Source organism: Notolepis coatsorum, assembly GCF_963971535.1.
Source record: "Notolepis coatsorum genome assembly, chromosome: 15".
Lineage (NCBI taxonomy): Eukaryota > Metazoa > Chordata > Actinopteri > Aulopiformes > Paralepididae > Notolepis > Notolepis coatsorum.
The window spans coordinates 13,107,725-13,122,724 of record NC_140179.1 but is presented as its reverse complement, the minus strand read 5'-3'; positions in this window follow the sequence as shown (position 1 = coordinate 13,122,724).

Here is a 15,000-nt window from a genome sequence, read left to right as displayed (position 1 = left end):
ATTCTTCTCTGCATGCTATCAGAGGTGCAAGATCCCCAAGACCTGGCGTCGTGCTTCTGTAATTGCCCTGCCAAAGCCAAACAAACCTGCGGAAGACCCCAAGGCATATCGACCCATCTCGCTGCTCTGTGTTCCATTTAAGATATTGGAAAGAATGATCCATAGCCGCATTGAGCCAGTAATTGACACACAGCTCCCACAGGAACAGGCCGGTTTCCGACGTGGTAGATCAACAGTGGACCAGGTAACACTACTGTCTCAAGACATCGAGGACAGCTTCCAGGCTAATGAGAAAGCGGGGGTAGTGTACCTGGACCTGACTGCCGCATACGATACTGTCTGGCACCGTGGACTCCACCTGAAGCTGATGAGGATGGTACCTGATCGGCACATGGTGAAGTTTATCATGGAGATGTTGTCTAACCGCAGTTTTGTCCTACACACCAGCGATGGCCAGCGCAGCAGGCTCAGAAGACTGAGGAACGGTGTCCCACAGGGGTCAGTCCTTTCTCCGATGCTGTTTAATATTTACATCTACGATCTCCCAGTCACAGCATCCAGAAAGTACGGCTATGCGGACGATCTTGCCATCATGCTGAGAAGACCCACATGGAAGGCACTGGAGGACGGTCTTAACCAAGACATGGACATCCTAGTAGCCTATCTACAAAAGTGGCGCCTACAGCTCAGCACCAGCAAGACCGTTTCAGCAGCATACCATCTCTGCAACAGAGATGCCAAGAGGGAACTGGAGGTATATGCTGACCACAAGCGTCTGGAGTCCCAACAAGCCCCTAAATACCTTGGCGTGCGTCTGGATCGGACACTGTCCTTCAAACAACACCTCGAAGATGTCAGGGCAAAGACAACATCAAGGGTTGCGCTGATCCGACGCCTCGCAGGTACAACCTGGGGAGCCACTGCAAAGACCCTTCGGATATCCACCCAAGCCCTGGTCTTCTCGGCAGCAGAGTACTGTGCCCCAGTCTGGAGCAGAAGCCTGCACGTTAAAAAAGTTGATGCGGCTACTAACAACGCCCTCCGGATCATCACTGGATGCCTGAAGGCTACACCCGTCTTCCTGCTGCCAGTCCTTGCAGGAATCGCACCAGCTGGCCTACGACGAGAGGCTGCCACTCTCGCCCTAGCAAGGAAGGCAGTGAAGCATGACTGGCACATCCTACACAACACCACAACAACAACAGCACCTATGAGCAGACTCAAGTCCCGCCACCCCTACAACAAGGTGGCACAAGAGATGCTCCGTTCCACCACTGAGGACCTATCCAGAAATGGATGGCTGGCGGCAGCCTGGAAGAGAGAGTGGGAGAGTGCTGGGCCATCCCGTATCCACCACCACATCTGGGATCCAGGAGATGGCGCCACAGGAGACGATCTTCCACGCCGGCAATGGGTTCTGCTGAACCGTTTAAGATCTGGGGTTGGTCGCTTTAAAGCATCATTAAAAAAGTGGGGCCTGGCAGACAGCGCTGCATGTGAGTGTGGAGACCCTGAGCAGACTGTTGACCACATCCTGACCATCTGCCCCCTATACAAACCACCCTCGGAAGCCAGCCTCTTTGATGTGGGACCAGAGTTAAGGGCATGGCTACAAGATACGGAGTTGGACCTCTGACGTTACACGAAAGAAGAAGAAGGGTGCAGTTACACAGGGAGAGACGATAGGGGGCGGTATTTTCCCAATTGAGCTCAGAGAGAGTCTGCAACACTAGCGTGAGGCTCGATTGATGAAATATAAATTCAAATCGCTAATAAAAAAAAATACGACAAACAAACGATATATAGCGTTGGTGGCACTCAACTGGCGGCATTAACTAACGACAAAACGCGTCCGTGGCACTCAAAGTGTTAATGTCCCCATGGGCCGGACACGTCTTCTTTAAACAAGTCAAGAAGAAACATCACAATAAATCAAGAACAAAACAAAAACACCATAAAGTCCAAAATTTTTTTTTAAATGAATGCAACACTCCCAGACCCACGCAAAGGTAAGGAAAAACTCACTAAAACCTAGCAATAGGAAAAAATGCACCACAGGCAATGTGGAGAGAAACCTTAGAAGGGCCGTTCAAGGGGGATCTCCCTTCTTAGATGTCGGTGATAGTAGTGTTGCAATAAAACAGGCGAAACAGTTGGTAAGCATGCACTCATATGTGTAATGAAACACAGATAAGTGCATGCAATAGCAACTGAACATTTCGAAAGATTAAAAATAGAGCTGATCTTCTTAGTTTTGGATCAGTCACAGTGCTCAGGTATTCTGCCACTGTGTACTCTGTTTAGGGCCAAATAGCATTCCAATTTGTTCTGGTTTTGGGTTGATTCTTTCCAATGTGTCAGTTTTCTTTTTGTTTTCTTATAATTTGGTTTAGTCCAGTGTGGTTTCTGTCTGGTGGCTCTGCTTGTGTTTGTGAGCAGAGTCCCAGAACCAACTGGCTGACCGGGCATCTCTCTAGGGTCTCTCTGTAGATGAGGGCTTTGTTATCGAGTGTGTTTGGGTCACTTTCTTTTAGGTGATTATAGAATTTAAATGCTCTTTTTTGGATTTTGATAAAGTGGGTATCTTCCTAGTTCTGCTCTGCATGCATTATTTGGTGTTTTCCGTTGGGTGCGGGGAATGGATTTGCAAAATTCTGCATGCAGAGTCTCAATTTGGTGTGTTGAATGCAGAGGTTCTGTGTAGGATTGTTAGTAACTGTCTAACTGCATATATAACTGTTTACACTAGTAACTGTCTAACTGCATATATAACTGTTTACACTAGTGGGCGCTCTAGGCGGAGACACTCAGGAACACCACCAGGTGGCGAGTATAAATAGAGGTGTCTCCTCCCACTTCTTTCTCTTTCCCCCAGCCTCTCAGTGAGAGGAGACCTGTAGTGTTACTGCTCTGCCATGTGAATAATAAACCACGCCAGTTAAGGCTCAAGATAGAAACCACATTATTGTCGCCCTATAGCCGAATTCTGTTAACAGGTTATGGGCCCAGATAACACCGGGGCGAAATAATAAGGGTACTGTAGCAAGCTTAGCTAAAGTATAGGCTAGGTTAGCGCCGGGAGCACCGCGTGGCTAGACGCTGGGCCAACAAGAGCTAAAGCTAAGCCTACCACCAACGAAGAGGATGGAAAACAAGGGAAGGGGCAAATGGCCCTCATTCAATGGAAAAGCAGAGGACTACGAGCTCTGGGAAGAGCGCATGCTATGCTGCATGCACAGTGCGGGACTGAAGGAGACGATCCTGGCAGCCCCCACGGGAGAACTGATGGCGGAAGAGCAAGCCCTGAACGACCAGCGTAACGCAGACGCGTACTGTGAGTTAGCGCTGCTGCTCGACGACACCAGTCTGGGGCTGATATTCCGCGACACTAAAGACAGAGGCAGAGAAAGCCTGGAGGTGTTGAGAGAGCATTACATCGGGCGAGGAAGACCCAGAGTCGTGGCCCTCTACATAGCACTAATGGCCCTGAGGAAGGGGCCCACCGAGACTGTGACCGAATACGTCCACAGAGCGGAGCAGATCACGACGCCATTGAGGAGTGCCGGAGAAGCACCAAGCGATGGGCTAATGATGGCGATGATGATGACGCCCAGCATTTTGAAGCAGCCCAGCATTTTGAAGCAGTAATCCATGCATTTGTGACTACCAGGCTGGATTACTGCAATGCACTTTATATAGGGGTGAGTGGATCCTCAGTGGCTCGCCTTCAGATGGTGCAGAACGCCGCTGCCCGTCTTTTAACTGGCACTCGTAAATACGACCACATCTCACCGATTTTATTTTCACTCCACTGGCTCCCAGTGCACTTCAAGGTGCTGCTGTAGCCCTTCTTTTGTTGGAGACAGCAGCACTATGTCATCTGCAAACAGCAGGCATTTGACTTCTGTGTTTGCTAGGGGGATGCCAGGTGCTGCAGCTTTTTCCAATGTTTTTGCCAGTTCATTTATGTATATGTTGAAGAGGGTTGGACTCAAACAGCACCCGTCTAACCCCACGGCACCCCTGTCTAACCCCACGTCTTTTCTCTTCCCCCCCCTCCCCCCCCTCTCTCTCTCTCTCTCTCTTTATTCAAGTTCCCCCCAACATCTCTCTTTCTCTGTGTCTCTGTCTCCCTCTCTCTTACTCTCTCTGTCCAAACAGTGTCTCTTGTGTCTGTGTCTCTCTGTCCTCCCTCCGTCCCTCTCTCTCTCTGTCCAAACAGTGTATCTTGTGTCTGTGTCTCTCTGTCCTCCCTCTGTCCCTCTCTCTCTCTGTCCAAACAGGAATCTTCCTACTGTTATCAGGCTTGTACGTCCTCTATGGCGGTCCCTGGATCGAGGCACCTCTCTCTCCTCTCGCTTCCTTATTCTGTTTATGTTTTCTTTTACAGTGTTTGGAGAGAGGGAGGGGCAACACTTTGACGGACAGGAGAACAGACTTTTTGACAGTGACAAAACATTCTGCATCTTGCGGGCAATCGCCTCTGATAGTGATTGGTATTGTGCTGTGTAGCGTCATGTTACCCTGTGAAGAAGAAGAAGAAGAAGAAGAAGAAGAAGAAGAAGAAGAAGAAGAAGAAGAAGAAGAAGAAGAAGAAGAAGAAGAAGAAGAAGAAGAAGAAGAAGAAGAAGAAGAAGAAGAAGAAGAAGAAGAAGAAGAAGAAGAAGAAGAAGAAGAGGATGAAGAACTCTTTGGTGGGGCCACACCATAGATATATATAAAGACTAGATGACTCACCCGCGCTGCTGGCCAACAGAGACCGACGGTGCCACATGGCGGCCATCTTGCTACAGGGTAGCACGCCCACTCATAACATGAATGTCTATAGTGCATATAGTGCATGTATCATAGTCACGGCGAGAGCCTTCCTCACCCCTCCTCCTTCCACACCATCACGGCGGAAGCCTTCCTCACCCCTCATCCTCCCGCGCCCTTATATGGGCAGCATCCGACCACAATTTTCCCATGCTGTCAGAGGCACATCAATTAACGCGGCTGTCAGGCATTCCCTCGTCAACGAACTCCTACTTCAGCCCACGGATCCTGCTCTACCCTTGTCGCAGTGTTAACCTAACTACCTAGGTACGACGACGAACCCTAGCCTTGCTACTCTGTCCTTGTTGAATTACCTTATCCTAATCTTGTTCTCTCTGTGCCCAGGACCACCACTCCGAGACACCACCCACCTGGACGCCCCGTGCTGCACAAGGAGTGCACCTGCTCTCGTCTATTGCACATTCATGTACCTGTTGATCATTCAGCCCTGTAAACCTGTCTGCTTGGAGGGTAAACATTAAAAAACCAACCTAAAACGCTCCATTCTCTCTCCTCCTGTGTTCTGCTATTGGGCTCCGCCAACCCCTGCCCTAACAGCATGTACTATTGAAATAACCATAGCTTTCTAAATGTTCAACCGTTTGGTTTGTTAAAAACGTAGTATGTAGTTATCATACTGCATACTTATGATGAACTTTCATATATAAAAAGAAAAAAAAACCTGTTTGTAAATCCGTCAACCTTTCAGCGAGTTTTGTTTGTGCAGATCACTCACCTTAAAGCTGTAGTCCACTGAAGCAAGATGGCCGCCGGTGAACTGCGCCATCTAGCCTTTATTTTAATTTTTTTTTATTGATCTTTTTCCCCCTCCATTTTCCTCAGATTTTCTCCCATCCCAATGTTAGTCGTATGCCAATTCCCAGTCCCTTCCTGGTCGCTGCGCACTTACCCCCCACAGTCAGATCATCTGGGAGAGTGGAGGCTACCACGTGCTTCCTCCGACACACGTCCAGCCAATCACCGCTTCTTTTCACCTGGCAGCGCGGATTCTCACTGAGAGGGCGTAGCGTGTGGAAGGATCACACTATCCCACTCAGGTCCTATCCGCGCTTAGCAGGCGCCCCGACCAAACTGTAGGAGTCGCTGTTTACAACGACCCGGACCCACCCTGCCAGCTTCTCCCACCCTCTAATACTGCCAATTGTATTAGTGTGAATGGCCAGCCAAGCTGGTGACAACCCCGGAGCTGTGAGCTGGATTCGAACAGCTCACAGCTCCGGGGTTGGTGACGAACGCAATCTCCGCTACGCCACCTAACCGCTGCCATCTAGTCTTTATATATATATATATATATCTATAGTCTATTTGCCATCCCATAGAGCCCCATTGTGAACCCGGAAATTTCGGAACCACCAACGTTTTATGATGGATATGGATAGTACGGATCCCCAGCACTCAGAAACTGCCGGATGCTAAGTTGTAAATGTTGGGCAACTTTTATTATTTGCATAATTAGCACACATTTGCATAATCGCCTAAATGGCCAAATCTCAGAAACTACTTGATCAAAAAAGCCCATTTTTAAGCACCTATTCCCCATGCACATGCGCAGATTTCCCACAGATTGTGACGCCACGCACACCCGCCCTGGACTGTTCCATCAGAGGGGCGAGCTTCGGTGGCCAGTGTCCCAGTGTCCTTTCAGCCGAACAGGATAATGAAACAATGATCCCACTAAATGGCCAGACGCGTCTTATGGCGACATCTACAATTACCTCATTGAGTCTCCAGGGTCTGTAGCCACTCACACTACCACCGAAGCTCCCCCCTCTGATGGAACAGTCCAGGGCGGGTGTGCGTGGCGTCACAATCCGTGGGCAATCTGCGCATGTGCATGGGGAATAGGTGCTTAAAAATGGGCTTTTTCTCTGCCGATTTAGTTCTGATCGATTAGGAATGGGTCGCGCCATGTTCAGGAGATTCAGGCGCATACAAGTCTATTGGATCATGTCTCCAGCACCCCCACAGCCGTAGCTGCAATCACTTACATCACGGCTCTCCACATTCATTAATTTGCTCCCCCCGCTATCTCCTCCCCGATTCCAGAATCCCGGAAGACTATTGTTGATGAGTTGTTATGAAGAGCTGGCTACAATCCGTGAAATCTCTCCCCAAACAGTTTCAAATGTTCTCGAGGTCATGTCCTACAAAGTATCTCAGTCTATACAGTCTGCCCCATTGTTCTGACCAGGATTATTACGTTCCTTTTGGCCTCCTTGCTGACGTGGACGAGAAACCCATCTATAGGCCTAGTTATCAAATTCAAGGTTTCTCAGTGCTGGCCTGCAAAGTAATTAAAAGGTGTCAGTAAACAGATAACAGATAAAGGAGGTACCAGCTCACAGTGAATCGATGTTCAATTGTAACTGAATTAGACATTGCTGAAGAAGATACACATTGATACACATTTTCTAGTTTCAGCCAGTTCTAGCCCAAGGTCCCAGCAACTGGCCATGTCTCCCGGAGAAGCCATATTTGGAACCCAACTCTCGTTGGTGGAGTTTAAAACTATCAGTGGCTTCATGGAAGGTAGAACAGTCGTCTGGTAATCCAGAGCTTCCCGGTTAGATTCCCGCTCCTCCCGGGCAGTTGGCACGCACGCACGCACGCACGCACGCACGCACGCACGCACGCACGCACGCATGCACGCACGCACGCACGCACGCACGCACACACGCACACACACACACACACACACACACACACCACACACACACACACACACACACACACACACACACACACACACACACACACACACACACACACACACACACACACACACACACACACACACACACACACACACACACACATGCATTTCTTCGGAGAGCGGTCAGGGTGCAGAATCAACTCTGGCAGAGATGGCAGTGCATCTTCCAGCTGGTAGCTGGAACACCTCCTCCCAGTGCTGGAACCAGCAACCTTTCTGTTACAGCAAGACCTTTGTAGGCCATCCTACCACCTTGTTGATGCACTAATGTTCAACTCAGGGGTCGGCAACCTGTGGCTCCGGAGCCGCATGCAGCTCTTAGCCACTCTGCTGTGGCTCCCAGCTGTTACTTAAAAAAAAAGGTTACATTATTTTTTTTATTCTTATTTTTTACATCTCTTATTTTGGAGATCGAGTTCATCATACTGGGACACTGAAATGAAAAAATATTTCGTCAACTAAAATATTTCATCAACTAAAATAATTCATCAACTAAAATATACGTCACACCCCACGCCTCTCCCTGGCGTCTGCAGGTGGCTAATCTTGAGTGTCCGACCCCCCAGTAAGCTAACCATAAAAAAGGAAAGTCAGAGTAAAATAGAGGGTTTAATTCAGAGTGGACAGATTAATTTGCTTTCACGACTAATGATGCAGGCTTACCTGTATGCCTGACATCAGTGTTGCGTTCCTCATATCAACACTGGTTGCACGCACGCTAATGACGCCACGTGCACGCGCGCTCCCGGGCGCTCCCACGCACTCCCGCGCATGCGCATAAATGTTCCCTCGCATAAGGACAGACAAAAGACAGTGCCTAATTGCCTCTACGAATGGAATGTAACACCTGACGACCGGCGCTATTGATATGCAAAGTAGCCAGGTGGGTACTGCGAGTTGGCGCATCAGTCGAGTGCAGCGCATTCCTGTGTGCACGCGCGTGCACATCCGTGCATGTGTGTGCACGCGCTTCTGCTCACAAAACTTTGGTTGCACGGCGTGCAACCCCGTCCCACGAGGAACGCATCACTGCCTGACATGTGGTGAGAAATTTGCAAACAACAAAAAATTTACTTTTTATTTTATAAATGATCCACAAATAAGGGAAGGACTCAAATATACCTGCATAGTTCAGGGTTTTATTTCTTTTTTTTTAATCCACTTTTTCTCCTTATTTTAAATGTTTTCTCCCACCCCAATTTCACCTGCCAGCACGGACTCTCAATGGCGAGGTGTAACGCATGGGAGGCTCACACTACCCCTGCTACTTCCTGTCTCTGCTGTGCAGGTGTCCCCCAACTGACCTGTAGGAGTCACTGTCCACAACGTCCAAATTGTCACCCATCGACTTCCACTCGCTGGCTCTGCCAATTGAGCCAGTATGACGGCCGGCCCAAGCCGGAGGCAATGCTGACACCCGGATTTGAGACCGGAGTCTCTTGCATTGGTGACGAGCGCAATCTCCGCTGCGCCACCCAGCCGCCTACAAATAAGAGAAGGACTCAAATAGAGCTGCATAGTTCTGTGTTGTATTTTAAAGTAGGTCTACAGAGGCCAGTCTTTTTTCAAAGTGGACTACTTTTTTATTTTATAAATGTTCCACAAATAAGGGAAGGACTCAAATATACCTGCATAGTTCAGGGTTTTATTTCAAAGTCGGTCTACAGATGCCAGTGTTTTTTCTCCTCTTCTGTTGTTAGGGATAGTGTTGGTGGAGGACCCAAGCGCAGAACAGGACGAGGAGAAAAAAGCAATAGGCAGACGAGACGTGGAGCCAGGGGCGAAGTGTAGTAAAAAATTGTCTTTACTTCAAAAGGCAGCAGCAAACAAAACAAGGAATAACTCACACTGAGAGCACGTACAAAAACATAACAGAAAACCACAGCAGAGCTGGTAGGGAAAAAATACACCAAACTACAAATAAAACACTAACAAACAAGACGGACTGTACACGAAAAAAAAAGATGGAAACAAACTGAAAACTAGACTTACTGATAACCAACGACAAGGAACACGAATGGGGGCAAACAGACCATGAACCAAAACAGCAGTAGCAAACGTGGACATCAAACATGGAACGGAAACAATGAACCGACAATGGAGGACAGGAAACAAACAGTATATATGGAGGGAACAATTAACACATGAGACACAGCAGGGCAATCAGCAAACGAGACACACATGGGGAGGGAGAACAACCAGAAGGAAAAACACACAAGAAAAGTCTGAAACACTAAACAGAGAAACATACCAACAACCATACAACACCACAAGGAACTAACAAACTAGGAACATAACATTTAACAGGGGAACAAGAAGGGCTAGAGACAAAGTAACAGGGGAAGGGCACAGAGAGACATGTAAACATTAAAGAGCCACCAGTGCACCAGGAGGGTATGCATGAGGAAGATAAGGGGTAGTGAAGATGAATGTCCAGCAGGGGGAGGTAGCAGTCTGTGAGAGGGAGGGGGCTGTTCATGAGTCCTTGGATGGACAGGAGGGGAGGGGGGAGCAGCAGGCGGAGTCTGGCCAGGGAACGCTGAACCGTTACATCTGTGTTTTATTTCAAAGTAGGTCTACAGATGCCAGTCTTTTTTCAAAGTGGACTACTTTTTATTTGATACATTTTCCACAAATAAGGGAAGGACTCAAATATACGTACATAGTTCGGGGGTTTATTTCAAAGTAGGTCTACAGATGCCAGTGTTGTTTCTCCTCTTCTGTGTTTTATTTCAAAGTAGGTCTACAGATTTCTTGTTTTTGTCTTTTTTCATGTTCCACAAATATGGGAAGAACTCAAATATACCTGCATAGTTCAGGGTTTTATTTCAAAGTCAGTCTACAGACGCTAGTGTTTTGTCTCCTCTTCTGTGTTTTATTTAAAAGTAGGTCTACACATGCCAGTCTTTTTTCTCCTCTTCATAAGAGTTTGAGGTTTTCCTTTGTTATAACAGGTAAAAACAGCAATAAAATGTCAACAATCTTCTTTTTGTTGTTTTATAATTCCATTAATGCAACAAACTGTGTGCTATAAGTATAAAGTATAATAAATCACAAATTACTTTGGGTATGCAATTGTCAGGCGTTTTATGCTAAATGTGGGGTATGCTTGGGCATAACTATATAAAACGTTATACACTGTGTTATCTTCATTTTAAGGGTAAATTGGTTTTGCGGCTCCAGATGAATTTTATTTTGTCTGAGGAAAAAATTTCTCTTTTGATACTAAAGGTTGCTGACCCCTGAACTAACTGATACACGTTGGACCCCATTTGATCAGATTTAGGATATCCTGTTATCCAGATATTGTTTTGTGCAGAAATCCATGACTTGTCCAATAGTTAGGGAGGTCAGTGTTTCTGCCATCACCAAAAATATATATTTTTAACCCTTTCACTACCACACTACAGAAGGTTAACCCGTTCACTACCACACTACTGTCATAATCACGGCGAGAGCCTTCCTCTTCCCTCCTGGTTCCACACCCTTATATGGGCAGCATCCGACCCCAGCATTCCCACGCTGCCAGAGGGACATCAATCAGCGCGGCTGTGAGGGATTCGCTCATCAACAGCCCCTACATCAACCCACGGATCCTGTCGTCCCTCGTCGCAGTGTTATCCCATCAACCTAGGTACGAGGACGTACTCACTCTTGCTGCTCTGTCGTTGTTTGCCTGCCTTGCTCTAAACTCTGTTCTCCCAATGCCCAGGACCATCACTCCCGGCTCGCGCCGTCTCCTGTTACGCCGCCCGCTCGGACGTCGCTGGGAATCTCAAGCGAGCGCCCCTGCTCGCCCAAAGCCACACATTTCTGCATATACATTGTTGTCCTGTCTGCTTGGTACCCAAGGAATTAAAGCTAACCTAAAACCCTCCATTCTCTCTCTCCCTGTGTGTTCTGCTATAACAACTACAGCAGGTTAACCCTTTCACTACCACACTACAGAAGGTTAACCCTTTCACTACCACACTACAGAAGGTAAACCTTTCACTACCACACTACAGAAGGTTAACCCTTTCACTACCACACTACAGACGGTTCTGTAGTGTGGTTGTGAAAGGGTTAACCCTTTGTCATGTGGTAGTGAAAGGGTTAAATCCGTGGTAGAGCCTATATTTATTTCATGAGTTCAATCCAGACAATGACAACAGACACAAAGGATAACGTTTAACGGATTCCATAGAAATCTATCATTTATTAGCAACGATGCAGCAGCCTGATGCAGGCGGCTTGGGCAGGTGTGCTCCGTTGTGATTGGAGGAGGGAAGGGAAAGGAAAGGGGACCTTTCACAAGAGTGCTTGTCTCTAATCATTAGAGTATAGGCCCTGAGAGGGGGAGTCCTTGGTGGACTGGCCTCAGTGGGGCAGCTGAGCACTGGCCCGATTAAGAGACCCCATCCTGGGGGGAAGTGAAAACCCAGATATCCCAAGACAATAAGGGAATCCTGGGGGGAAATTATTCCCCCGATCCCCTAAAAGGGCTCTGGGAATATGGCCTTTAGACATGAGGGTTGGGTCCTTTCCGATTTGTAAAACATAATTAGACAAGTGACATGTAGATGGCCAGGATATTCAGGATAACTTAATTTAGACATTACTAGCTACACTTGTGTATACCCTAGACCACATTACTAGCTATACCAGTGGTTCTCAAACTTTTTACACCAAGTACCACCTGAGAACGTAGCTGGCTCTCCAAGTACCCCCATATGACCGACGTTAAAATACAGTCTATTCAGCTATGCACAGTTCACGCAGGAGGCAAATGTATTCCTAATACCATTATTTATTGTTAACTTTGGTCAGACACAGCCACAATGTACAAAGGGGTAGCACTAGAACTAGCAAACTCTTCCACACAACTCATACAATGCAAGGGGCATTGAGAACATAATAACTAACATTCTCACATAGCAAGTGAGAAAATTAAGAACAACTGTATTTCAGCAAATGTACTTAATTCTCTCTCTCTCTCTCTCTCTCTCTCTCTCTCTCTCTCTCTCTCTCTCTCTCTCTCTCTCTCTCTCTCTCTCTCTCTCTCTCTCTCTCTCACAGCAAGCAATTGTCCTTCATTCTCTCTCTCTAAGTGGGGGTCCAGGAATTATTTTGTTACAAAGACTTAATTTCCTGCATTCTGGTGCAGGAATTTTTTAAATTGTACCCTTTAAATTCCAGTGTTTGTGATGGGCATCACAAATTATTGAAAAAAAAGAAAGAAAAAAACACATGTTCAATACATACAGGAATTTTTGAAATTGTAACCCTTTAAATGCCAGTTTGTGTGATGGCATCACAAATTATTGTTAAAAAACACACACAAAAAGTAAAATATTTTCAATATATCAAATGCAAAGTAAATTTTTCTGGGGGGGATTTTCTGGGGGTCAATGATTAACAACAACACAGATTTTGATGGATTTTTTGTAATGTCAGATTTAACAACAACTCTTTTCAGAAAAGTGGGAGTACTTAATTTTTTATCTGACATTACAAAAAAATCTAAAAATAAAAATGGTTATGATCAGGGCTGAAGTTGAATAAAAGATTTATGACTGTTTAGAACAGGGGTGCCCAACCGTTTTTGAACCAAGATCTACTTTTTAATTTACCACCTAGCCGAGAGCTACCAGCCAAAATTGTATATTGTAAGCCATCATTTGAGGCTTTATAAAAGCAGCATAATGAACACAAATCTGTCAGTGCCAAGTCCGACCTCATCTTAAATAACAAACAGCATTGCATGTTGTAGTTAACAAGGAGAGGCAGAGTTGTTATTATTATTTATTTTTTTAATAATCAAATTTTATTAATCGAGATCTACTTGAAATCAGCCCGCGATCTACCTGTCGATCACGATCGACTGGTTGGGCACCACTGGTTAGACTGCATTACTTTGTCACAGTGATCTCCTGGTTGTTACCCACTTAGGTTATCTAACTATCACGCCGCCGCAACTAGAAACACTGGCCTGGCCTGCTTCTAAGTGCAGTGGCCTGACTGCAAAAGAAAATAAAAAATAAAAATGAAATATTTCTTTTTAAACTTTTTTTTTTGTACCTTTTTTCAAGTACCACCAGCAGTACCACCAAGTACCACAAGTTCGAATTCCATACGCGGAAAACATCCAAGGGACCTCAGGGCGCTGAAGAGCGGTTATAGGATAACCTTACGTTATATTATCATACTGGCCAATCGCGGCTCTCTCTGCCATACTGAGATAAAGGGCAGAGCGGATGCGTGGCCACGTCAAATGCACCCCCTGAGGGCCCGTAAGCCCCTGCCAGGGAGGAGGGGAGTCCCGTCCACCCGCCCATCCTAACGAAGGGGGGGAGGCAGTCAACTACAACAAAAGTGCGAAAAAAGGGGAACCAGGCACCCCCAAACGCACAGCGCAAGCGGGACCACGTGTGACACAGCACTCCGCGGTCCACACCCACACACTCCGGACATCAGGACTGCCTGGGAGACAGAACCCCCAGTCATGTCCATGAGGTAAAACCTAACGAAAAGGACTCAGGGAGGACCAGGAGGCCGCAGCACAGACGTCCTCCACCGAGGCCCCCCCCCCAACAGGGCCGCAGAGGCCGCCACACCACGAGTGGAGTGCGCCCTGGCGCCCCCGGGGTGAACCTGTCCAGCCAACGTGTAGCAAAGGGCAATGCCCTCGCACAACCAATGCAGGAGGCAGAACAGAGTTCTGCATGCCTGAGAGCGGACCCGCGGTGACCATGGAACAGGCCACGGCGGGGCCACCAAGAGCTGAATCAGGGCCGGGAACCACACAGCCGTGCCCCGGTCCGGCCCGACCAGGACCAAAGTCCTGCGCTCCCGACGTACCCGCCCCAACAGCTGAGCTATCAGGTGTATGGGGGGGAACGCGTACAGAATCCCGGGCGCCCGGTGGAGATGGGGCGAGCGTACTCCTCCCTGTCTGTTGACATACGACGCCGACGTCGTGCTGTCCGTCCTGATCAGAACATGCTCGCCCATCACCTGATGGCCGAGCTGTCCGAGGACTAGAAGCACTGCCTTCAATTCCAACACATTGATATGTAGTGCAGACCGGGCAGCATGGTCCTTGCCAGCTGCCCCCTACTGCGTCGGTCAGAGACGTCCCCCCCATCCCGTGAGGGAGGCGTCGGTGAAGACTGACTAACAATCGAAGCTTCGAATGTTAAAAAATGACATTCGGTACAGCCCTAGACGTAATCGCCTTAACTGACTGCTGATTGATTGGAAAGTGTTGTAGTTCAGCAACAAAAACTGGTAAGAAGCTCTTAAAACAATGTTTGTTTGTGACAGCAGACGATCAAATCAGCAACCAAATGTTTCATTCATAGCATGTTGTGATTACAGTCCTGGAACTAGCGGTGGTGGCCGAGAGGAGGACGAGGAAAAAGCTAGATGCTAAACTGGGAAAACCCCTCCCACCCCCTCTATGAGGAGCG